The following is a 27319-nucleotide window of genomic DNA, read 5'->3' as shown; positions in this document are numbered from 1 at the left end:
CCCATGAAAGATATAAATTATCATTGCTTCACTTCCATCAGCACCACGACAGAATAAGAGGAAAGTAAGAAAGATATAGAGTAGTGTCAATTCTATAGGATAAATATATATATCAATATATACTCCTAATAGTCAGACATTATTAACAAGCGCCGATTAATATATTTATAAATATATAATCCATATTAAGTATGTATGGAAACCTAAAACTCTTGTTAAGTATAGTTAATATATATATCACCAAATATGTATACTAAACTTTTTATTAATTTTAGTATCTGTAAAGGGAGATCAAAGATGTATTAAGGTAGAGGTTAGTGAAAATTCCAGCCAATAGGATATTCCCAAAATAGGGTGGGGATCAGCGACCTTGATTGCATTGAAGGCATCATCCCAAGAAAGGCTTAAGGGCGTAATTTGTAAACATTGAGCAAAAACCTATTGAGGATTGATGACTGTTAGGATTAATCTCAGACAGAAATAACAGTTACATGCAAATATAACCAATATCAGAAAATAATAGATTGCACATAAGAGAACACAAGACACCAAGATTTAACGTGGTTCACCCAATCTCTGGGCTACGTCCACCAAACCACATGTCCAATATTATTATGATCCAATGATTACAACCTGATTACAATCCGTAATCCCTTATAACTCAATACCACTGCAAGAACCAATTTTCACATCACACCTTATGAAAAATCCCTAACCCTAAGCCTTTTTATACAAGCTTTTTGCCACTTACAAAACTAGGGCTAGTATAAGTTGTCAAATAGGAAAAATAGTAGTCGACGCCTTTTACAATATAAGGGCATTTTTGGCTTCAGGGGTGCTGCCCCCGAAAACCCCTGTGGGGGCATTGTCCCTCGACACCACCCTGTATTGCGATAGGGAGCGCACCTGGGATTTTGCCCCTTGACCTCGTCTTTGGGGTGCTGCCCCCAAACCCTTGTAGAAATAATATGGGGAGAAGACCGCACCGAATAAACCTCCGAGTCTGATTAGGGTCCACATCACAACAATGACAAACATGTTGATTACATCCTAAGCATCCTTTTTAGACTAAATAATAATAAGGTTTGTATGGTTCTTATTTGATTCATAAAAATACACATATAACTCTTTGACTTACATTATAGCATGAGTTAAATCAGCACGTTTTGACAAATTCAATTCAATGCATATTAATTATGGGTTAATTTATGTTGAAGTAGTCAAAATTACCAAGGGACATTAAATGCTCACAATTAGCAAGAGGCTAGTGGACAGGATATTTATTGATTCTAGCAAGTGAACAACCACAATGCCTTTCATTCACATAAACTAAATTACTTAAAACACAATCTATTCTAACAACTTGAAAAGAAATCTAAATTCTAATCCAACAAATTGGAATGAAAATCTACCCTAATTGGGGATGTAGATAACCATGCAATAGTGTTAACTTGATCACATCAATTCACCATGCAAGATACGACAATAAAATTTGGCATTATATCTAGCAACAATTCTCTAACAACCTCCCTTACAAATGAGAGGGGTGGGGGTTTGTATAGGAAGCACAATTACGATGAATTACTGAGATTGATTTAGAATAAAGGGCCCAAATTATTCCTTTACAAACCCTAATTAAGGCAATCCAAAATAGCTAGTAGAAATGAAGCACCACAAAATAAGCCAATGAGAAAATTCAAAGGCTTGAAGATCAATAAGAAGAAAGCAAGTTGCCTAGTTATCATACAAGATTTATACTTCCTTCTTCTCCCTTCTAGCAAAATCAAGGAACTTAAGCAAAATTTCACTAAGTTCCTCCATTTCAATACTATGAAGGTTGCCATGTCGCATTTTCATAACCTCCAACTATTCCATACATGTGTCTAATGTATTATCCCATTTCGAAGAGTGCCACTATAGATCATTAATGGGGAAACCATTCAAGTGACTCTCCTCAAGAGAATCTGTACCTGTGAAATAGACTAATTCCAATCTCTTCATCAACTCCCCTAGATCCAACACATAGGAAGCATCAAAATCAAGACCAACTAGTTCCTTATTTGCGATAAGGACCTTCAAATGTATCCTTAGGATTCTCAATATCATTGTGCTGTGCGTGTGCATGCTCTTATGTGGTCTTCCTGGTAATCAATGAGAGATACCAATAGCCAAAGTCATAAGCACTCATTTTATCAATAACTCCCTTTTGTATCAAGACCAATGTGGGGATAACCCTTAATGCCTTGAGACGAGGAATGCCCTTCTGATTGATGGGCTGAAATTCCTTCCACATTACCTTAATCCCTGTACCTTTTCTACAATTGTAGTGGTTTTTTCATACGTTCAAATGATTTTTCTAAGAGAAGTCTCTACTTGCTTTCTAATATCTCTTGCCCATTTCTCTACTATGTTGCAAGCACAATGTGAACCTTAGGAAGTGAGATCATTTGTGGTAAGTGTCGCGTTCTCATGCCTTATTGGATTCGCATATTTGTTTATGATCTCCTTTAACATCAAGTTTTTTTTGTCTCCAACTCAATATTTTCTTTTGTTAGCTTACACATTCTTTCTTCTACGACATTGCATTGCCTCTCAATTCCTGAAGCTCTTGCTTCGTAGTTGTTGGCCCAATATCGAATGAGGAGGTATGGTAATTGTTAGGAGCAGTTTCATCCTTATTTCTATCTCTTGTAGGAACTATCAAATGCACAATGCGAGATCCTGTTCTATCCTTGGTAATCCTATGAATCTTCTTTGTCGGTTCAAGTTCCTTTGCTTTTCCAATTTCGCTAAAGAATGTTTTAATCTCCTCTATAGGGAGAACTTCTACTCTGCTCCTTTTCTTCACGCTCTCCCTTAGCCATTCAAAAACCTTAGAAGAATCCATATCATCATTCCTTTGCTTAGTTTCATCAAATCCCCTCAATGCCAAGATGAATTCATCTTTCATCTCTCGATTGCTAGGATTAGGCTTCTTCATGTCATCATCCAAATCCACTACCAACTATACTGTAGGGGAGGATGACAATATCTTTGTATCTTGCTGAACTGCATGTTCGAATGAAGTTGCCTCTTGATTGTCTTATCTTGAGGTAAGATCTCTATATCTCCACCTTGTACTAAATCATCATCCAAAATTTGTGTCTGTAGCTCCCTAGTTGATGAAGATCTAGGAATAGGATTAGTTGTGGCGGGCTTGTACCTTTGGCTTCCAGATTCCCTACAGATGGTACTACCACTCGATGCTTGTGATGCCTCTGCCACCTTACCCTTTCTCTTTGAAGTTTGTCTTGCATCCTGAATGCAGAATCTCGTAGTGTCAATAGTTCCCTAATCGCCTTTGGAAGCTTCTTTGTCCAGGTGAAGGTAATAGCTTGTTTCATGAATCCCTTTACTTGCTTGTCTAGCCATGCCCTTGATTTATTCACTACTTCTCTCATCAAGACTCTCAAATTTGAAAGCTCATTCTTTTGTGACCAATTAGGAGGCTCAATTGACTTACTCTTCTCATATTTATAATTAAGATGGAGTAAGTTCCCATCATCTTTAACTTGGTTAAGAATGGGGAAGATTCCACATTTCTCACGAAATCTATCGTCATTCTAGAGAAAGATTTACCCATAAACAATGTGGGAAAAAATATTTACCCACTTTTGTTGTGAGGTTTTTCACATCATCGCCCCAAAAGTTTGGGGACCCCCTTTTCTCTGTTGCCTTAGCAAGTTTTTCGGAGTTGTCCAAAAGTTTTCGATTTGAAAATTTTACACTTTGGACGCCTTCGAGCCAGGAGGGATGTGATTTGTCTTTTTCACCTAGTGCGAAACTTGATTTTTCGAAAAATGTAATTTTATCCTTAGGCCAAATAAATTTCAAAAACAACATTTTTTTCGATGGTTAGAACAATATTCGGTAGGATAAATTTGCAAATTTTTGGACTTAGATGGATTTTTGAAATTTGATATAATTGTATAAGTTTGAGCGTTTTCAAAATGAATTTTTTTAGATTTAATTGTTTTGGAAAATCTTGAATTTTTCGGTGAAAAGGGAAATTTTGATAGTGAAGTTGAAATTGGAAAATCGATTTTGAATGCCAGAGAAATGATTTATTTTGGTTAGAAAATTAAAATTGCATTGCAAAATTGAAAGTGGATTAAATTGCAAAATTTTTAAATTGGTTGAAATATTGCTTAGGAGATTTAAATTGTTGAAAGGAATTTGGTAAATTAAAATTGAAAATCGATTTTAGCTTGTTAAATTCGATTTTAATGATATTTTAATTGCCAAAATGTTGCTAAATGAAAATTTTGGCATTTCCTAGGTTTTCCTTGTTTTAATTTTGCAATTTTTGATCACAACTGACAATTAAATGGGCTAATTTTACTTTGAGCTAAGTAATTTTAGCATGGCATTTAAATGTGGGCCATTAATGAAGGCACTAATTTAATTTTGCTTTCCTCCAGGGCAAGTCGGCCAGCTTGGAGGGACATGAAAATTTTGGTATAAGAGGGGCTCCCCCCTCTCTCATCTCCTCATTCCATCTTCCTCCTCCTCATGTGTTGAGAGTGATTTTTCTTTAGAAGGGCAACTTGCAGATTTAAACGATTTTTTTTTGGGCAGATTTTTTTTGTTTGGTGGCATTTTTCTTCATCCATCTTGGGCAAATTTCTCCCTTAGGCGATTTTTTGAGGGCAGATCTGAATTTTTCTTGCTTGGACGATTTTGTTGAGGTTTGATTTTCTTTCCAAAGGCTGCAATTTAAACTTCCAGATTTGGGCGATTTTGTTGGTGAGGAGGTCATTTGATCCAAGGGTTTGATTTTGGCAAATGAGGGCAATTTCAAGGAGGTCAAAATTCTTACTTTTGCTAGGGCATCATTATTTGCAAGGAGGCTTGAAATTTCCGAAATCTGATCCAAATTTGAAGAGGGCCTAATTATTGGTAAAGGCAGATTTGAAGTAAAATTCTATTCATTTTAGAAATGAAGATGGGTATAAAGGTGGATTCGATTCCTTGTTCTTGCTTGGTTTGTTTTCCCTATATTCTTCTTGAATTCATCATCCACCACTTCATCATTCCATTGATAGGTCGAAGTTTGGAGAGATAAGTGTAGATTTCATGATAGGACACTTGGCGAGGCAGAAATAAGCTAGACCACCCTAGGTTGAAGTTGAGAGATATAAGTGTAGTCCATCCTAAGGTAACGAACAGACAGAAATAAGTGGTAGTCCCACCCCTAGGTTGAAGGATGGAGATTGATAAGTGTAGAGATAGAACTTGGCGAGGTAGAAATAAGCTAGATTCCATTGATAGAAAAAAGGTTGGAGATTGATGAGTGTAGTTCATATCATTTAGAACGAAGAGGCAGAAATAAGTGTTTAGGATGGTGGATGTTAGTGCAAGCAAGAACCCAAAGGGAACGGATACCAAAAAAGACAAAGAAGACATGATGCCTAAGACCACCTTTTTTTCGAAAGTGAGGCGAATAAGTGATACCAATATCGGTACAGTGACCATGATATAGTTAAAAGACAGATTGAAGGAAGGGCAATCCCCCATGGCTAAGAAGATCTACAAGAGTAGAATTGTACACGCGGCGGCTTTTCCTCTTAACTTGCCTTGTTCGGAATTGGTAATGGAGTGTGCATCCCGATTTGATATTGTTACCAAGTCCATCATTTTTGATGAAGGGAAGAGAGTGTTGACCAAAATTGGCGGACTAGTGGTCGAAGAAGCATTTAATATTCTCCAGTATAAAACATGACAGTGGTAATGATGGATCAGGCGGCTAAGTTATTTCAGGATAATCAGGAGGCTTACTTCATTTATCTAAAGCAAAATTGGTTACATGAAGGCAAGAAGGGAGTTACCAAGGCATCAAAGCTCACCAAGTCGGATTTTAAATTAGAGTATGGCGATCTCATTGTGCTTCTTAACTGGATCATGGCCTTAGCTCAAGGTATGCAATTCGAAAATTGGATATACTTTTTTATTGATGAAATTGAAAATGGAAAGAGAAGATTTGATTGGGCTAGGATTATAAGCGAAAATTTAGAATTGCAACTTAGAACCGTGCACAATCAAAAGCAATTCTATATGGGGTCCTACCTTTTCTATCTGATTGCAAGATTATATGAAAATCCTGGACTTAAGGCCTTAGGAGTAATTGGCAATGGACCGGGGCAATGTTTGGTGCATGAGTGCTATCCATAACTTCATTTGCACAACACCAAGGATTATAAAATGTTTTATGACGCCTTTGCCATGAAGACGGTAAGGATATAACAAGGGACACCTGCTAAGAGGCTCTCATCAGAAGTGGAAGAAAAAGTTAAGAAGTATGGGAGTTGGTTCATTTAATTTCCACAATTCACATACATTAGAGTAGCAGAATGTATAGTTTGTCCCAAGAGACTTGCAAGGTACCCAACCGACAAGGTAATTTTGATGGAGTTGGCTAGGCAACTTGAGCATCATGACAAAATGATGAAACTTAAAGGTGAGATAAGGATTACCTTCTCATTTGGAATTGGCAATGATAGTTGCCCCAATCCTGTCACCTTTGCAGCTGCGGAGAAAGAATTAGAATGGTATCATCTAGGATGGTATAGAGCAAGGCAAGGATTCGATCCTAATCGTCTTATCGAGGCATCTCACGAAAATATATTTAAACATGTACCTACTATGGAAGATTATTGGGCCAATGCCCAAGATGACTTTTATGTGAGAAAACTAGCTTTCTCAAGATTGTTAGTGAACATGATGAGGGCAATCAGATGAAGAAGTCTTGATATTCCCGATCAACTAGAAGTTGATGAAAATGTGCTAAGAGAAGATTGTGATATAGTGGATGGAACGGAGTTGAGTCTAGTGGATTGGGATGATCATCGGGATCCTTTCTCGGAGGCAATTACAAGGATAGTTGATATGTACACCGAGTCGTGGTACAATGAGAAGTTGAGGCAATTACAAAGTTAGAAGATAGACCTTACTTATGAGAAGATGAAATCAAAGGAAAGTCCAATAGAGTCGATCAGACAGAAAGGTGGAGGCAGTAGCCAGCAGCAAAGAACACTTAAGAGCAAGAAGAGGAGTTTGGAGGTTGAGAAAAGTAAGGAACATCAGGAACCTCCAACAAAGAAACAAAATGCAGCATCGTCAAGGGAGAGCATAATTGAGGCTAGAAGCTAGGAAGATAATACAAGTGGACAAGAGGCCGTGGTAGAAGTGAGCTTTGATTCATAATCAAGCGGTTACAGTGATAGCACCGAGTACTCTCCCCTCTCGGAGAACCAACATGGAGAGGATGTGACAGTCACTAGTGAAGAAGAGGATAGGCCAATTGATATTGAGGAAATAAGCGAGGTGCCCGTGGTTGTTGGTGATGCTTTGCTAGTCGAACCGAATCCAGATTTGCACTGCACCACTATGGTTAAGGCAAATGCTTATGCCAAGAGGCGAGGTAGTGACTACCTGAATAGTTGAAGATATCCAAGGATTAATGGAAAAGGGTGATAGCGAGAACCATAAACAAATTGCAAAAATGGTGGCAAAAGTAATTAGGAGTGACAATGATGGTCACCAAAAAGTTCAAATTGCTATACCAATGGTTAGCAAGGCATTGGATGAGATTGTTACTCAAGAATATGAGATAGTAGAGCATAACTTGGGAAGAATCGCAGAGGACATGGAATGTAAGGAGATCTAGGAAGGCATGGTTTCAATCAGAGAAAGGTTGAGGAAGGCAAACAAAAAAATTGTAAAGTTGGAAGCTGAGAATAGATATTGGAAAGATTACCAGCTTATCCAACAGTTGCATCAGGCAACCTTTCCACAAGACAGCGGGAGTATCACAGAAGAGATATCGGCCCAGTTACATGAAGTCAGGGATTGGATCCACGATACAATCCAAGATGGCCGAAATTTCTTGCCTTCCTTTATCTCGACGTTCAGGTCATTGGTGGCTATCAGAGACAAATTCAAAACATTTGAAGGGGAGTGGAAGGATTTCCTTCCAGTCAAGGAGTTGGCCATTCCCAGTTTACAAGCATTCATTGAGCTACTGAAGAAATATTTGGAAAGAGCCAAGTTGATAGATGAAGGAGGATTGAGTACGGTGGAGTCTTGGTTTGTTGCCTTGACTATCGGATTGAGAATACTTGAAGAGGTACAGAAGGAGATTGCACAACACAGGCCAGGCGTTGACATTTCCATCTCAACCATGATGAGTGATGTTGGGGCTGTGTTTGATTTTGAAGATATCAAAGAGGAGAACGTCAATGAGATATAATTTGGATCAAGATTGGATGAGTTGGGGTAGGTTGTCATCAAGAAGAAAAATTTGGACACCCTTGCCCCCCTCAATGCCTTTATCGGATACGCAAAAGAATATGAGAAGGATCATGAGAAAACACTGTAAGCAGCGAGCAACATGATGAATTCAACTGAGCTCAAGATGACACAAACACTTTGCCCTCCCATAAAGGAAGTCAATGACAAGCTAGCCAAATTCATTACTTTGGCTTAAAAGATGAAAGAAAGGGGTAGAACTATATTAGAAGATCATTTGATGTAAGCCCAAGTGATAAATTATCCTTTTTGGGTAGGATAGGTGTCTAATTTTGATTGGCTATCATTTTGGTGCCTTCTCATTGGTTGCCACTTTTCCTTTTTTTCATTGGTCCATTGATGACGTGGCATCTTCTCATTGACCGATAGGGTGGCAACCCGTTGGTTGTAATTTTGGCCTCTATATAAGGCCATTTGCTCTCATTTGTAAAATGTTGAAGAAAATTGTTGCTAAGATAATACCAAAATCGCTTCTCTTTATCATTGTTGCATGGTGATTAAGAACATTTGGTGTTATTGCATGGTTTCTACTTCCAAATAGTTAAAGTTAGATTTCCTTTGAAGTTGTTAAAGTAGATTTCAATTTGAGAAAGTTGCTAAGTAAAAGAGTAAGAATAGATGGATAGTTGCATGGTGATATTAGTGGACGTTTGATAGGGATCTATAAACTAGGCCACTAGCATCCTAGCAGCTTGTTAGGAAGCCTTGTGTGGCAATCTAGTCATTTTCCCTTGAATCATTGCATCTATGGAGGTAGAGCCGCTGGTTAGCTTTCATCAGATTCGATCCCTGTCCATTTGCTAATCTTTCCATTCATAGGAGTAGGAGTAGAGCAATGAGTAGTTTAGTATTTGGAGCTTTGAGGAAGGAGGTTAGGAGAAGCATCATTGGTAGACACACCCCCACCATCACCACCATCAACATTATCTGGCACTCATATATATGTTACAAACCCATCATCATCACCATCATCCAAAAACCCAAGTCATATTTGAGTGAACAACGTAAGGCCGCCTATGTGATTACCAACAAATCACATCGATATAACTGAGTTAGTATCCACAAGTGTAAGGCACATTGGAGTTTTTCTCATGTCTTCATGAGTATTAACTTTTCAATCGCTATATGTTATGTAGTCGTACAAAACCGACATCAACAACTTTTAGATGGTTCCAGTTTGACTTTATTAATTTCCTACATTAATTTTAGTTAATTAATAAAATGTTGCCATAATCGGGAAATCTATCCATGCTAGGATGCTTGAATTTGTCTAAGTCCATAACTTATATGGACTTAAAACCATGTCCAAACTCCATCTCCATCCATGCAAGGTGGGAAAAAATTATCTAGGCTAAGATGTAGTCCACCTTACCTTCAGAAAAATTTGATCTTGCTTTGGCATCATTAGGTGGAAAATTGACCCTGGTATGGACATCTTTGATTTGTAGAATTTCAACCCTAGTTGGGATAATTCTTACACTTCAAAAAAATTCTGCATTCCATACTCCCCTTGAGGGAAAAAACACCCATATTAGGACATCTCCAACACTTCGAAAAAAATTCTATCATCTCTTATTCCCTCGAAGGGAAAATGACCTTAGTTTGGACAAATTAGATACTTCAATTTTTTTGGGAATCCATACTTGCCTCCCAGGGAAAAATGACCATAGTCTGGACAACTTCCAAACTTGGAAAACATTTCATGTTCCACACTCAACTTTGGGAGAAAATGACCCTTGTCTAGAGAATTCCCAAACATAGAATAATTTCCAAGTTCCCAAATTCCTCCTAGGAAATAACGACCCTAGTAGAAAAGTTTCAAGCTCATCCTTGGGGGAAAATGACCCCCAGTCTGAATTTTTCAAACAGGTAGAAAATTTCAAGCAAACATTATTCAAAGTGGTGTAATTCGTAGTATGCTTGGATTTTGACCTCCAACACTTATAATTTTTTTTTCCGAAAATGGCAAAATAAGTAAGGAAATTCATGTTGAGTCCGGAGTTTGATCAAAATAAGTAGGGAAAATCATGTATCTTCCAAACTTTGATCAAAATAAGTAGGGAATTTCATGTATGCTCTGGATTTTTGTGTATTTTTATAAAGAAAATATATTTTCTTTAGGATTTTGGCAATTGCAAGTGTGGAAAATCAGTTTTTATAAGGATTTTAAGGCCCTTATGCATGGAATATGCCTTTATATGGAATTTCAAGTTAATTTACTGGCCAAAATTTAAATACACTTAGGGTTTTATGTTTAACTCACTATAACATGATCTTGATAGACTGTAATTTTAATGTCCCCACTTTAAAATCACAACTCGGCCACTTGAAATTTGTGTCGGCCCTCAATCCTTGAGAGCTCTAAATTGCTCAATACGATGCTAAAATTTGCTGAACTTAACAACTACGAGCAAAAGAGGGGGTCCCTTCCCCATTTGAAATGAGGTGATGTTGTGAAAGGAAGAACATCAAATAGAATGGAAGGAGCTTATTTCCAACTTTGTGAACAATGCCCCCCTATGAAGCATTTTTGAACACTCTGGCCTACTTGGTTGTGCCAACCTCACAACAGTCAACCTTCACCATCTTAAGATCAATAGGAAAGACATTGCCCAACATCCCCATACATTTAAATGTTGAGGTTTCTAGCTGCAGGAGATATCCTAATTACCTGCAATTATGCTCTTTCATATACTTAAGTTTGGAAATATGAAGAGACACACATTTGGAAAAGGAAGAGACTTCTGGTTATAATATAAAGAGTCTCTCGGTTCAAGTCTTGAGAAGTTACGTTTTTGAGGAGCACATTGTATATATAATATATCATTCTTTGTGTGATGTGATGCTTACTGAGTTGGGTACAGCAAATATACATAGTCTATAGAGTCATTTCTGATAAATGTAATAAGTTGAAGAGCTTGCAGTATTCAGTTGGAAGCTTTGTAGTCAGATCTCTATTAATTAATAACGGAGATATTTTTCATTGTGGTTGGTTTTTCTCCTCAAGTTGGAGTATTTTCCTAGGAGCAATATTGTGTCTTGTAGTTTTTTTCTGATATTTTGCTGCTGTTTTTCATTCTCGGTCTAAATCATTAACATTTAAGAGTTTGATATGGCTCTTCAAAATTGTGAAGCTGATCAATGATGCAATCCAAATGCACTTAAGCCAAATCTTGAAGAGTGTCTATATCCTTATGGACCATGTATGTACCAGTCACCTCTAAGAGCATGGACAGCCATGACAGATTGAGGTATGTCATAGACCTTTTTTCTGCCTAATGATCAACCAATATCTAGCAAAATCTTCTTCATTGCTTCATGGACCCCCCTATTATTATCTCCTCCTACTTTCTTTGCTGACCTCCATAGAAATAGCATCCAGAGACGACTATGAGGTTTCTGAGCTTGTGGATAATCTGTTCCCATTGATGTAGCATTCAAATCTGCAACTGGAGCTCTGTGAACTCATGGGCAGTGCAATCAAAGAGTTGTTCTACAACTCGTTCTGTGTAATGCTCTCTCCATATTCAATTCTCTGCAGCAGTTTTTTTCTGTCTTTTGATTCCCTTAGGTAATGGGGAATGCTCAAGGTGGGTGAATCAGTATTTCAGCATTTTTAAAAATTCAACTTTAACAAACCACATAAAACAAAACAAGAGCAATCATAAAGATGCATGTACTAGATGTCTTGTGAAAATCCCTTTCGGGTGAAAATCCACCGCATACAATAAGTATTATTAACATAAACAGGTACCAACCCAAATTACCAATGTGAGCACCAACTCTCTTTGAGTCACCATCTCTGAACATTGAAGCACCAACTCCAGTCAGCCGAGGCACCAACCCTGAAGGCAAGACTCAATGATCACTTAAAATAAGTAAATTTCATACACTCAAAACTTCATTCCCCCTACGAACAGCTGTATCAAAATCACTTTCAGTACTTGGCACAATTTTAGAGGTTACACGTGTCTTTCACACTAATCAGTTAGCATGCCAATGACTCCCACACTATGTAAAATCCACTAACAATATCCAGTCCTAATCCAATGCTATTTAACTTTAATCTGCCCAGTGCTTAATGCTCATGTCTCTAGCTTTAGTCCAAACACTGACTTACAAATAATTTCTGAATATAATAAAGTCACTTATATTCAAGAGTCCTTTTTTATTCTTGACCAAACACAGCTCAATTCCAGAGAACATTCTCCAAATTACAAAACTCGCCACAAATATCATTCTTTTCAAAATAATATACTTGACTCTATCTAAGAATGCAGCCCATTCACACAAAAGAAGTAATAGCCACTGACAATGCGTCATTCTTAAAAATGGCACTTTCTAAATATATACATAATCTGATAATACATATTGATTGCAAATATTTATTTGTCCTTTATTGATTGGAATATTAATTTATGTCTATTTAATTATCACTGACCACAGCTCTTTCATCTTCTTACTGAATGTGGCTCTGTGTTCTTGTCCATAATAAACTGTCACTCAAATCAGTCTATTTTTGGGATCACACCTTCAGAAAATATTTATAAAAAATAATCGACAGCCCCAAATCTTATATGCTGGATGTATCATATATCAAATACTCACGATTTCCAACAGAGAATCAATTGTTTCTCCCATTTGAGAAAAGAATTAGCACCAGGCTATTAGTAGAGCACTCAAAACCAATAAAAGCATTCAGCACAAATCAGGAAGTGAACACACAACTGTCTAAAGGATATCGCACAACTCCCTTCTTCATCCTTACATGACAAACCATTTAGGTTTCTCAAATCACTCAGCCTGGCTGTATTTGGAAAGACAAGACTTTTCAAGTCATTAAGAAATCCTTCAACACACCAAGACAGAGTGGCCGCGACACTTTCTCTTCAGCCATGCCATCCTTTCCAAAAATATGCACACCATTTTCAAGAACCGATTGCATAAAAATCTAACAAATCAATTTCATGACTTGCTGAGCCATTTTCTTAAAACTCTTACACGTTTTTTGCCCTTTTAAACCCCTTAACATTGGTTATTAAAAATGACGTGTCATGATACCAAAAGAGCACTTCCAGCTGTCTTCAAAAATAGTGCATATTGCATTTGATTAATTCTGCAGCTAGGAATTTTGCCACTACTCCTTTTTAAAATATTTTAATTGTTTTATCTATTATTGTATTGGATAATAGTACTCTATAGTGGATGATAAAATCACTTGTTTTTTATAATAATAATTTATTTATTATATCTTTTTGTCCTATTTCTTTTGGCAATGCGTGGGTGATAAAATCACTTGATTTTTTATAATAATAAATTAACAAATATCTTGAATTATAAATATCAAATATAAAAAATTTAATGTATTGTTTTAATGAGCCCATTTAGTAATGATAAGATAATAATTTCTATATAATATGATATAATAAATACAATTATTGGATAATAATATAATCAACAATAAATAATAATTTTATACACTCAATGTTACACAGGCCAGGCCAGATGATAATCATATATTAGAGGAATGAATGTTCCTTATATAGATTTACAAAGACATTGTTCTAAAAGAAACAAACGTTGACAGAAGACAGAATAGGACACTTTCCTATACAGACTAAAGATGACTAGATGACCATTAAAGAAACATTATATCTTAGAAGATATTATCCTAACACCCTTATTTACCGCATAGGGTAAGAAGTTAACACATGTATAACACGATTCAATTCGGAACAGGTACTTTATTCATGTATGCACTTGCAGATTACAATGACTACAATGATCTGTGATTTTCCATGATGATTTCAAAGTCCATCTCGGACGTGTACATATACCTTTTCGAAGGGGTGACTCAAGCGTCACGCGCCCGTTCGGATACTACTCTACCCGTCGGCTACATTATACATTTTACCGACAACTTCATCCCTCCCAAAAAGAAAGGTCGTCTCCGGATGACAATACAACAAAAATCAAAATTTTCTAACGCAATACATCAATGCATAAGTACTAGACAGAGGGATGCGTCCCTGGCGTAGTGGCCGTCCGCGTCCGCAACTCGTTCACCTCTGCTCTTAGCTTGTAGATCTGTTCCTTCTTGATCTTCAGCTCAGCTTCTGCTTCCAACTGGAGCTCTAGAGCCGACTGTATCATCTCTCCGACTTCTCCCAATTCCCTCTCCTTTTCTGCTGCCATCTTTTCTTTTTTTGTCGTCAATTGTTCATTTGCTACTGCTAACTGTTCTTTTGCTGCTAACAGGGCTGTCCTCTCGGATTGCTAGGCCGCCCTCTCCGATTCCCAGGCTGCCTTCTCCGAAGCAAACCTGGCAGTTGACTCCTCCCGAGCTCTCTCAGCTGCTAGCTAGTTCGCCTGACTCCTCCGAAGGGTGTAATATGTCTCCCTGTGTAACCATGCGATCTCCTGAATCAGTATCTCAATCCGGCTCTCCCTCATAGGTTCCCTTGTCATGGACCAATCTTGTCGCATCTATGTGGTTTCCGCATCGGGCCATCCCCTCTCCTAAAAACAAATGGTAAAGGCAGCTGGACACCCCATCCTCATGAAGGATATGACTCCCTCCAGCTCCTTCCCTACTGGCTCCAACGCTTGCATCTTTGCCAAATCTATAACCTGGCGAGCCCGAGATGCTAGAGCTGCGACATCATCAAGAAAAATTGCCTCTGTCCTCATTGCCTCCTGCACTAGTGGGTGCTTCTGCTATGTACCCATAGCCTTCTCTACTTCATCCGCCATACGCTCAACAGTGCTACGCGTTACTCCCTCATTCTGTGCCTGCACAACCTTTTGTAGTGGGTTCTCCGAAACTGCTTCCCGCGTGGGTGTCGGCAAGTATGTCACTCGAGGTGCTGGAGTTCGGTGGAACTTTGTACTCAGAAAAGCACTCACCCTTTGTGTCCGGTCCTCTCTCTTGCTGTCCTGCTCAGGTGATGCCAACAGTGCCGTGTCTACTGCAACCACCGCATCAGATCTTGCTACATCCAGTAGGACACTTGATGCCCCCAACTCGTCGCCTACGGGTACCTCGAACACCCCTGTCTCTGTGCCTAGCTCCATCTCCCTGTCAGGTACAAAAGTCTCTCCTATATCTGGTAGAGTCTCATGAGCCGGTTCCATTGGTGCCACCGGGGCTACTATCTCTGTCGGTGCTGGATGTGACTCTACTACAACTCGTGTCTCTACGGTGGGCTGCGTCGTAAATGAGACTATTGTCATCACTATCGGCTGTCTGATCTGTCCAAACCCTGGGATACTGTGTATACCCACCGGAACCAAGTGTGTCATAGTCGAAAGCACAGGCCGTGGAAATCTCAAGGGTGTAGCCGTGATTACTCCTATCTCTTCGTCATCTTCTTTTTCCCCCTCAGACCCATTCTCCTCTGAAGATGTTTCCTCCCGGCCACTATCTGTGTCGCCATCATCCGGCCTTGGTCGCTTCTGCCCTATTGTTTTGGTGCCGAGAGTATCCAAGTGCTTCCACTACATTATAGGTGGTTCGCCAGGCGCGAGTGGTCCCGGTTTTGCCTCTAGGGCATCATTCGGGATCAGTCGCGTCGTCGCATCCAAAAACAGACTGATGGCATAATGTGGCATATAGAACGATTTGTGCTGCAGTGTCATAAACTCTGACATCCGCTCAGCCAATAGTGCTGCCCAGTCATAAACTCTACCGTGCAAGATTCCGTTCATCATGGCTACGTGTGGAAACGAGATATCTGAAGCGCGGCTCGAACCTGTGAGACGGCTTTTAACTATGTCCATCAAACAACACCAATGCCCCTCCTGGATATTAGATTTCTTTGGTCCTCTGCCTTTGGACGTGACTGAAAGAGCCTCCTGTTCTACCTGCGATAGGTCTCCGCACACAAGCTGTATCAATTTCATCTTTACTTCCTGGCTTAACTTCTTCGGCTTGCTTTCTATTTTTCTCCCACCCTGAGCATGACCAGGTATGCCAAATACTTGTGTAAAATCTGCCGGTCTGAATGCTACCGTTAACTTGCAACCAAGATATTCAAATGTACTGCTTCTGGAGAACCTGTCATATGTTTCAATCATAATGCGTAAAAACCCCTCGTAGTCTTTGATGCAAAATACAGGCATTTGCACTACCCATTCAACCTGTGCTCTTCGGATACTAGCCTTCACCTGGTGGTTGTCTGGGGTCTCCTGCCACCATTTTCGGCACTCTGCACCATTTAACCCTTCGAATGTGATACTCTGTACTGTAGGAATTTCTCCTTGCTGCTTGGTTTGCTTTGCTTTCTTACTTGCGCCTGCACTAGTGGTTCCTGTATACATCCCTCCTGCTACACGAATTCCTGACGGTAGTGTCTTCACGTTCTTATTCATGTCCTCGTCCAGTTTTCTCTTCCAAGCCCTCTTTCCAGTTGACTCCATATTGTTACCCTTTCATCTTTTGTGAATAAATGTCACACCGTTCTGGCAGTTACTTTCCACAGTTTTTCTAGCTTTCGTACTGTACGGCTTCTTAATTCCAGCCTCCGTAGTGATGGTACGGCTTCCTTGAAATTTTCCAGTACGGCTCTAAAAGAATTTCTTTTTATCTTGCTTGGAAATGCTCTAATGTTTTTTCAATCCTTAAGATATCCTCCCTCCTGTATTTTCATCTACTTCAAATCCCTTCTTGGTACGGTCCTTGTAATATATATATATATATATATATATATATATTTTTAATCTTTTTCCAGCCGTCCGTACGTTTGATCTCCCCAAGGAATATCTCAGCCGTACGGCCTCTTCTCCTTCTTATCTGACTGGGTTAGCAGCCGTACAGTCTCCAATTGCCAATTGCTCCCCAAGCCGTACGGTCTCCAATAACCAATTGCTCTCCTATCACCGTATGGTAATGTTCCTCAGGCCGTACGGTCTCTTATTTTCCTTAGGCCGTACGGTCTCTTATTTAGCTTTCCTATCTCCTAGGGGCTGTACGAGCTTTCATTTAATTTCCCTATGTCCGTACGGGCTTATTTATTATCTCCCAAAGGCCGTATGGTCTTCTTCTTCTATGCTGGTCTGACCGTACGGTCTTCTTGACTTGGATATTCTTGTATCGCCTTTTTAATATTTATTTTGTTTATTTTATTTACTTATTTATTTATTTATTTTTTAATATTTTTAAATTTTTTTTTTCTTTCTTTCCTTTCACCCTCCTTGAGCCCGTACGGTCATGAAGGTGGGCCGTATGGTCTTAAATCCTGCTCCTCAAAGACTCCTGTTGCCAATTTACCTCTTTATACATTTATTTTATACTTCATTTTAGCAACTCGTGCTTTTCCAACTTCAGTTTATTATTTCATATTTAAAACTATATTCGATTTTAATATTATACATATATACACTATTTACAGACATTTTCTTCATTCACTTATTTGTCTGAGGGGGATCCTTCTTTTCCCTGTATATTTTTAACTTTGATCCATTTACGACATCTGGAATTTCTTTTCCGTCCAGTTTCCATAATTTAATTGCTCCGTTATATCCAACTTCTCGTATTTTGTACGGTCCAACCCATTTAACTTTGAATTTCCTAGGCCTTATTTCATTTCGTCCATTATACTTCAGTACTAACTGACCTGGTTGAAAGTTGTTCAATTTTAGGTGCTTGTCATGCCACGCCTTCCTCCTTGTTTGTGTGACTTCGATGGCCCATTGCGCCTGCAACCGCCGCTCATCGAGTTTGTTCAGGTTATACAACCTCTCTCGTAAGCTCTCCATATCGCCTAGTTTATTCTCAATCGCTATCCTTAAACTTGGCACCATGAATTCTGTCGGCACCACTGCCTTTTGTCCGTACATTAACTGAAACAGGGTATGTCCTGTAGTTACTTTATACGAAGTACGGTACGCACATAAAGCAGATGGTAACTTCTCTTCCCAATCTTCTCCCTCAACTGCACAGGATTTATAAATCACTCCTACCAGAATCTTGTTTGTTGCTTTTGCCTTTCCGTTAGCTCTTGGGTAGTATAGGCTCGACAATGAACGGTAAATTTTGAAATCAGTAGTGAGTACTCTAATTACATGGTTAACAAAATGTCCCCACGATCACTCATCAATTGGAGTGGGATCCCGTACCTTGTAATAATTTGTTCATATAAAAATTTTGCTGTGCTGACTGCAGAATTGTCTAGCAATGCTCGTGCCTCCACCCATTTAGTTAAGTACTCCGTTGCTACCACGATGTATCGGCACCTTGTTTTGCTCACCTTCAGTGGTCCGATAAAATCTAGTCCCCACCTCTCAAACAATTCCTGTGCATGCGAGGGATTCAAAGGCATAAAATCTCTCTTTAATGGTTTTCCAGCCCGTTGGCATGTATCACATGCAACGACCCACTCCCTGGCGTCATTGTATACATCGGCCACCATAGTCCTGCCAAAAGTATTTTCCGCGCAGTAGTATCTGGCCCCATGTGTCCTCCTGCCAGGCCTTCGTGTGCTTCCGTTAGTACTTTCAAAATTTCCTCCTTAAGAAGACACCGTCTGAGAATCTGATCCGGTCCCATTTTATACAACAGCCCGTTTATTAACTGAAATGTTCGGCTTCTAAGCACTAATTTCCGTCTTTCATTTGGTGACATGTTGCTTGGAAATTGCCCCGTCGATAGATATTCTCCAATGCTTGTATACCAGGCTGGTAGTACTGTAACGTGAAAAAGTTGCACATCTGGAAAATCATCATTAACTCCTTCAGGTAGCTCCCCCGATTTTATTCTTGATAGGTGATTTGCACTCACATGACTCTTCCTTGGCCGTACCACGATCTTAAATGTGAACTCCTGTAATAATAACAACCATCGGCTTATTCTTCCTTCAATAATCGGCTTATTAACCAAATAGAGTAACGCCTGATGATCTACATAGAACACAAATGGAGTGGCCAACAAGTAGTGTCTAAACTTTTGTACTGCATATACCATCCCCAACGCTTCTCGCTCTGTGGTATTGTAATTTCTCTCCGCTTTTGACAGCAATCTGCTTGCAAAGTACACTGGATGGTCCAACCCGTGGTCGCCAGTTTGCGCCAGTGTTGCTCCGATGGCATAATTTGAGGCATCTACATGGACATGAAATTCTTTATCCCAATTCGGATAGGCCAAAATCGGAGCCGTAGCCAACCTTGTCTTCAATCCGTCAAAGGCTTCGTTCTGCTCAGCCTCCCATCTGTAAGGTTCACCCTTGCAGGTGAGTTTGTCCAGTGGATAAGAAAATTTTGCATAATTTTTGATAAATCTTTGATAATAACCGATGTGCCCCAAAAACGACTTCACTTCCGACACATCCGTCGAGGGTGGCATCTCTAAGATCACACGGACCTTGTCTGGATCCGTCTTTAGTCCTTCTTTACAAACTATATGCCCAAGCAGCTTCCCCTGTGGTACCATGAACCTGCACTTCTTCGGGTTCAATGCTAATCTTGCTCGCCTGCACCTCTCCATACATTCTCCTAACGCTGTTATGTGTTTGTCTTCTGTGCTAAAAATTGACCAATCATCTAAAAATGCCTTAAAATTTCCAATAGACATCTTATCAAATATATACAGGATAATCCTTTGGAAAGTTGTCGGAGCATTACATAATCCGAACGGCATCCGGTTATATGCATATACTCCATCCTCGACAATGAATGTCGTTTTTAATTTATCCTCCTCAGCGATGGATATCTGATTATACCCTGAGAATCCGTCCATGAATGAATAAATTTCATGCCCCGCTACTTCCTCCAAAATGCTATTTGTAAACGGTATCGGAAACGGGTCTTTAATTGTCACGGCATTCAGACATCGAAAATCCACACATTCTTATCTGTGTCGTATCCTTTTTCAAGGATATCACGATTGGTGATACCCACTCACTTGTCTGCACTTTAAAGATGATACTTGCCTCTAGCATCCTGTCAATCTCTTCCGTGACCCGCGCTGCATAGTTTTTGTTCATTCGGTACGGTCTCTTCCGTACTAGTACTGCACCTTCGATTAATGGTATCCGATGGACACATAGTTCTGGTGGTACTCCTTTCAAGTCCTTATACGTCATCCTTGTATTCCATAAATATTCTGAATGCTGCTGCCTTTAATATTGGGTTCCAATCGTCTCCTACAAGAATGTTCTTCGGATTTTCCTCATCACCCAAGTTCATTGCTTTCACTGTCGGCTCTTCATATTTTATTAGTTTATCTTTACTGAACGTATGGGCAGGTGTTTCATCCACCTGCGCTTCCCCCTTCTTCAGTTCACTGTACTCCTTCGGAAACTCTTGGCCTTCTTTTCCCTCCTCGACACTCAAAATATTGCAGCTCGGAAAGACCTCATAGTCTTCCATTTGCCAATGCAGCAGTCCATTTACGGAGTCTAAGTCGTCATCAGTTGAGCCTCCTTCTAGTCTTAATACCCCTTCATCATCTGGTTCCATCCTTCTTTTCCCTTCGTTGTCACTCTCGCCATTGCCTTCTGAGTCCAACGACGCGGCTTCTTCTCCTACCATTTGTGTATGCAAATCGATTATAAATCTCCTACCTCCCTTCTCTATTGACAGGGTGTTCCTTTTCCAATCATGCTTTACCTTAGCTTGCACCAACCACCCCCGTCCTAGGATGGCGTCATACCCTCTTCTCTTTAATGGAATGACTACAAAATCCAGCAAAAATGGTTGTGTCCCAATTGTTGCCGGCTGCGCCATCAGAGTGCCCAAGGGTTTTATTCCATGTTGATATGCTGTGAGTAACTGAAAGGTGGGTGGCCATAGTGTTGGTTGTCCTAGTTTTTTCCAGATATCTTCCGGCATCACATTCACTCCCGATCCTCCATCTACTATTGTATCTGTTAACACCGTACCCAGAATGCCCATCTCCACTACTGCTAGGTGTTTGCCTGTTGTCAGTGCTAGTAACATCGGATCTGTTGTTGCCGTCGGGGTTGTTTCCTTGCTATTCTTTGTTCCCTCCTGGCCATCCTGTGCTTCTTCCATTGCTCTCGGGAATGGTGTCATATTTATAATGGCCGCATGCAGCTGTGGCATGGTAATAAGAAGATCATTTAATTTAACTGGCACCTCCATTTGCATTATCTGTTTCACCATACTTTGTTCTGCCAAGTTTCTTTTCGGAGTTACCGTACTGTCTTTTACTTGTGACTTCTCTGCTATCATCTGCTTTTCTATCTCCGCTCGGGCTTTCTGTAACCTCTCTTTTTCTTCTTCCGCATTCGGATATTTTGCCTTCCTCGCCTGCTCCCGTGTGATCGCCAACACGTTCTCGTTTCTTGTTTCAATACTTAATAAATTTACACTTTGTTTAGGACATTTCAAATCTTTATGGTCCCCTGGACCACACCATCTGCACAGCAGCTGGGGCGCCTCTTTCGTAGTACAGTCCCTCACAAAGTGACCCCAAAGATTACATGCCTAGCATTGTATCATCGGCCTTCCACTTGCATCATATTGTATTCTACTTCGGCCTCCATTGTTGTTGTTATTGCTTCCGCCCCTTCCGCGTCTATTGTTGTTTCTATATCCACCTGAAGTTGCATCATTGCCCGAGTTATTGCTATTGTTCAATGCTTCCTGTGTGAGTAACACCTGTTGGTGTCCTTTTGCTTTCAAGTTAAACGGGCACTCTTTCAATGAATGCCCCGCCACCTGGCAGATGTCACAAAACTGCTTCTTCGGGCATGAACCCTTCGTATGTCCGTCCTCCTTGCAATCTGTACACCACAGTTCTCCTTTTATTGTATCTGGATTCTTTTTCGAATTTTTGAATTCTTTCATCATCCGTAGCATGTCTTTTTGTAGCTCTTTCACCTTCCTGTTTGATTCCTCATCACTACTACTACTCCCCGAGGATGAATCATCTGAATCAAAGGACTTATGCTTTTTCTTCATACTCGTCTTCTGTTCACTTTCGAAATCCATAGCGCGAGTATACACATCGGTGTACGATGCCGGTGGTACAATCTTCATTTTCTTTTTAAGAGCCGGCTGTAGCCCCTCCACGAACCACCGTTTTTTTAACCCATCCGTTGGTTGACTCTCCATCTTTCCGATCAATTCCTTCAGTCGCCTGGCATAGGTTCGGACTGTCTCATTCTTTCCTTGTTTGGTACTGTAGATTTCTGCAACTATTTCATTATCATCTCGAAGTAATCTAAATTCTGCTATAAATTCTTTTTTAACATTATCCCATGTATTAAGTTTTTGAGGACTAGTGTCAGAAAACCAGTCTATCGCCACAGCTTGTAGGGTCGTTGGAAATTGTCTTACCCAATCATCCTCATTTGTCACACCATTTGCTGTCCATCAGGAAGCAAAAGCTCCAGTTGGAAGCAGAAGCTGAGCTGAAGATCAGGAAGGAACAGGTCTACAAGCTAAGAGCAGAGGTGAACGAGTTGCGGACGCGGACGGCCACTACGCCAGGGTTGAATGGAGGCGGAACAAGCAGACCCACGAAAATGCTACACATTGATTTTTGATTCGAAACCCTAGATGGATCTTCAAATGAACGGATTTATTTCGAAAAATTAAAGAAATAAGATTTCATCATGAAATTCTTAATGTTTTCAAATTTTTTCCCCTAAGCTCTAATACCATATGATATTGCTATATTAAATAGAGTAGCAAACATTCCTTATATAGATTTACAAAGTCGTTTCTAAAAGAAACAAATATTGACAAAAAATAGAATAGGGAACTTTCTTATACAGACTAAAAACAACTAGATGACCATTAAAGAAACATCATATCTTAGAAGATATTATCCTAATGATTTATACATATTAATGAAATAATTATAATACATTAATTATATACATTAAGTATAATTGCATACTCATTATTAAAAATATATAGTTATTCGTAATAAATGGTAGAATCATTACTATGAATAATAATAGTTGTTATCGATAAGTAATAGTACAAAAAGTTATTATTCATAGTCCATTATTATTATTATAATATTATATCAATTATTTCATGCTAAGTTGCCGGTTCGGATTCTAGTTCGGATGCAAGTTCGACATTGGAGTTGGGGTTTGTTTTGGGTTTGTCCGTACAAGATTATTTTATTAAAAAAAAAAATATATATATATATATATATATATATATATATATTTATATATTTGTAAAAATATGCTGTAGCAAACAAATTCATACACCACTATGCTAATCTAAAGCAATTTAGCAAATTACACCACCACACATATTAATGATTTTGTTCGAATGGCATGACAAAATGTCAAAATATACGATCATATGATTGTTTCAGTTCAAAAACTTTAAAACAGCATTGTCAACGTTACTAGTCAGTAATCAGTAATTAGTCATAGACTCATATGTGATCAAATATCAATGTATCATCAAAAATCATCAAGGAATTCATCATCATTAGGCAGTTGCTGATTAGAAGCACAATTAGTGCCACTAGCATTAGCAGTCTTAACCGTAGTCTCAGCCGTAGCCTCAAGATCAGCTCCATCAGTACTATGTATCTCAGGATCACCATCTTCAATCGCAAGTGCATCAAGTGGACTTACAACTTTGCAGCCTTTGGGTTGACATCCTATTGTTTGCCTCTCCCTTTTTGTAAGTATTCTCTTTGTGTGTTGTGAGTCTCAAGTTTGAATGCACAATCACCAAGTTATCTGCCTTCTTGGAGTTTAGTCGGTTGCATTTTGTTGAGTGGATGAAGGAGTATGTGCTCCAGTTCCTCTTAGATGATGATGAACTATCAACCTATCAAGATTTGTGAATTTACCAACAAGAAACTAGATTTAGAGTTTTGCATATTTACCAACAAGAAACTAGAACTTAGAATCTTAAGATTAAGGAACTTACCGGTGATAAAATTTTGATGGCAATGGGCTGCAAGTGTTGGTATTTTTGTCCATGGAAGTACCATCATTTATGAGCATCAACATTGTTCTTGTCTTCAAGAGCGTCAATACAACAATCATCGGTGTTCGCGACACTCATAAATTCAGACCTCATTGCAGGTCGTAGGTGCTTAGGAAAGAGTCTTTGAAGGGCTGCCTTGTACCCTTGAGAAACTTTAGGATCTCTGTATGGAGCAACTTTAGTGGTACTCCCCCTGAGGACCGATTGGCTATAGAACCTGGGGCTCAATGCAAAGGCAAGTAGATGCAAAGGGGTAGTCATTTTGTTCCATCTCTCTACCATGACTAGATGTAGCTCCTTGAACATTTCATCAGGATCTTGCTCTTTCTCATTTATTATATTTTTAATGTCCTCAATCATGGAGTCAATGCCATCATATACCTCACCCAAGCAAGGCCTATCCATGTTAGTATATCGGATCATGCTCAATATAGGCTCGGTGATCTGCAGAAGGTATTGAGCACGATCCCACCAAGGTTCATCTAGTATCAATCCTCTTATGGCAGCTGCCTTGGCACTGTTAGATTGCCTCCATGCTCTCCAATTAGCACTAGTTACCATTCTAGTCAATGCGTCTTTAACCTTGACAAGGCATCTCGACACAAGTGTTGGAGGCAAAGCGGGTCTCAACAACCTATTTTAAAATAAAAACAATAATAGATTAAAAATTTGAAAACATAGAAAGTTTACTGAAGAGACTAGATTTTTGAAACATGTTTAATTTTTAAACAATTCAACTTACCTTCAAGAGCTCCAATTTCGAGAATTGTCTGAATATGGCTTGCTTCATATGGTGGTTCATGACAAACATTTGGATCTCTTGTGCCTCTTCATACATTTTTTTATCCACTCAACCTTAGTGCCAAATTTTTGCAGCATTAGGTTAAGTGAGTGCACAGCACGAGTCCAAAAAATGTGTTGATACTGTTCCTCAACCAATAAACGGGCAGCCCTATCATTTTTCGCATTGTCGATTATTACTTGAACAAGTTTCTGAGGGCCAACTTGCTTGATAGCTTGGATGAGAATGTTTGCAATGAAAGGACCATCCTTTACCTCTCCTTCACAATCCACAACTCTCAGAAACATTGCACCTCTTGTAGACATTGCAAGAACATTCACCAAAGGACGGTTCCTTGCATCTTTCCATCCATCTGATACTATTGTCACACCTGTTTCAATCCATTAATCCTTGATGGTCAACATGTCATTTTCTATACGATCCACCTCATCATCTAATAAAGTGGTGCGTATCTTCTCATAGCTAGGGCCAATGAACCCGAATGGAGCCTAATTAAATGCCCTCATCATGTATCGCCAATACGATGAAGGAACAACATTAAATGACAATCCATTTGCATAAACACATCTGGCTATGGCTTGATCAACAATGTCTTTAGCTTCATTTTGGAATGATGATTCCAAGGGTCCCACTTCTCTCTTACTTACGATCTATTGTTTAGGAGGACACAAGAATGGATGGCTCTCTGTAGGTGGCTCACTAGGAGTGGTAGTTGAAGACATAGATGATGTTTTCCCTTTCTCTAGAGGCTACCACTTTCCAATGGTTGTTAAGAATTTGGCCTCCTAGCAACTTCATCTGCTTGCTTTTGTGCTTGAATGTATTTGTTTACAATGTGATTTGGAAGGAGGGTTTTAGGTAGCACTTCGTTTACTCTTGGTTTCCTGGTGCAAAATTTGATGCCTTTTTGAGGAATAAAGCACAAATGTGCTTTTACTCTACTGTAAGAGCTACTAAATTCCTCCTTGCAATGGCTACAAATCCAAACATAACCTCCTCCACCCGGCTTTGATCAAATCATTTGCACATTTTTCCAAAGTGGGGAACATCTGTCGATTTTGAAGTGGGGATTATTAGCAACATAAGCACTTGCAGCCATGATAGAATCTACAAAAAAATTACACAATAAATAAAACAAAAAGTTAAATATGAAAAACGCTCATTTATGTACTCAAACTGTCAAATTGTAATGGATACTTAGCATATATACGTAAGGTCAGAATGAAAAACTAAGAATAATTTGTAAGAAGTTAGAACAATTCAAATCTAACTCGATTACTAGTTCGATCTAAAATTGATTAGAATTTAAAGAAATTAGAATCTAAAAATGGTATCTACTATCAAACTTTGATGCATAGAAAACACGTTGCATGCAATTTTTCCCTACCTTTTTCTTTAATCTCTAGACTTGGAGAAGAAATTGCTGCCTCTGTTATCTACTATGAAGCTACGAAACACAAACCGCTTCCTCAACCTCAGGAGTAATCGTTGCCTCAGGTCTCAAGTGTAAAGGTTGCCTTTGCAATCGCTGCCTTTGGAGTCAAAGTTCCAGAACAAATGCACACAGATGATGGTGAGTCTTCTACATCAAACCACGAGATGTCACATCTCAAACTTTTGCCCTCATGTGTTTCAACCACGAGCTGAAATGCAAAAGCAAACTACTGTCGAATGTGCAAGTAAGACTACGGGTGTAATGAGAAGTGTGAGGGCGTTGTTTTAGGGTTGGATGGAAATATGAGATAAAACCGATTATAATAAACTAACAAACACCTTTCCAAAACATTAAAAGGTCAAATGGTTTTTGTCGTATGCCCAGATTCAGTACAAATTCGATGTCATTCCACTCGGGCTCTTTCGTTGACTCTCAAGTCGACTCTAAATTTGCTAACATTCATCTAGGGTGCGAAATGAAGAATCCATAGGGAATTTAACAAACATTTGGTGAATTTGGATAGAACCGGGACCGACTTCGTTTTTATGGCAAATCAAATTTCAAATTTGCCTATTAAGGAGCGAATATGGTAACTTAGATTTTGTGTATAATTACACGTGATACTATCTATTATTATATTTGATTAGTTAACAATTATTCAATTGAATAATTCACACTTATTATAATATAATCATTAATAATAAATAGGAGGATGATTACATTAAATAATAATAGATATTATCACTAATGATTACGTAAATGCTTTCGACTAGAGCTATGAACTAGTGGGGTCAAATTGGGGGACCCCA

The 27319-nt window shown here is 39.0% G+C and overlaps 1 protein-coding gene across 3 annotated transcripts in view; it reads left to right on the top strand.

The window, feature by feature from the left end:
* LOC149564271 (uncharacterized) overlaps positions 1 to 27319 on the top strand; it is an 82220-nt gene that overhangs the window by 21472 nt on the left and 33429 nt on the right. The window lies entirely within an intron of this gene.

The sequence above is a fragment of the Cupressus sempervirens genome, chromosome 4 (assembly GCF_028749045.1).
Source record: "Cupressus sempervirens isolate cs-2001-9-10 chromosome 4, ASM2874904v1, whole genome shotgun sequence".
Lineage (NCBI taxonomy): Eukaryota > Viridiplantae > Streptophyta > Pinopsida > Cupressales > Cupressaceae > Cupressus > Cupressus sempervirens.
This window is presented reverse-complemented; position numbering and strand designations above follow the sequence as displayed.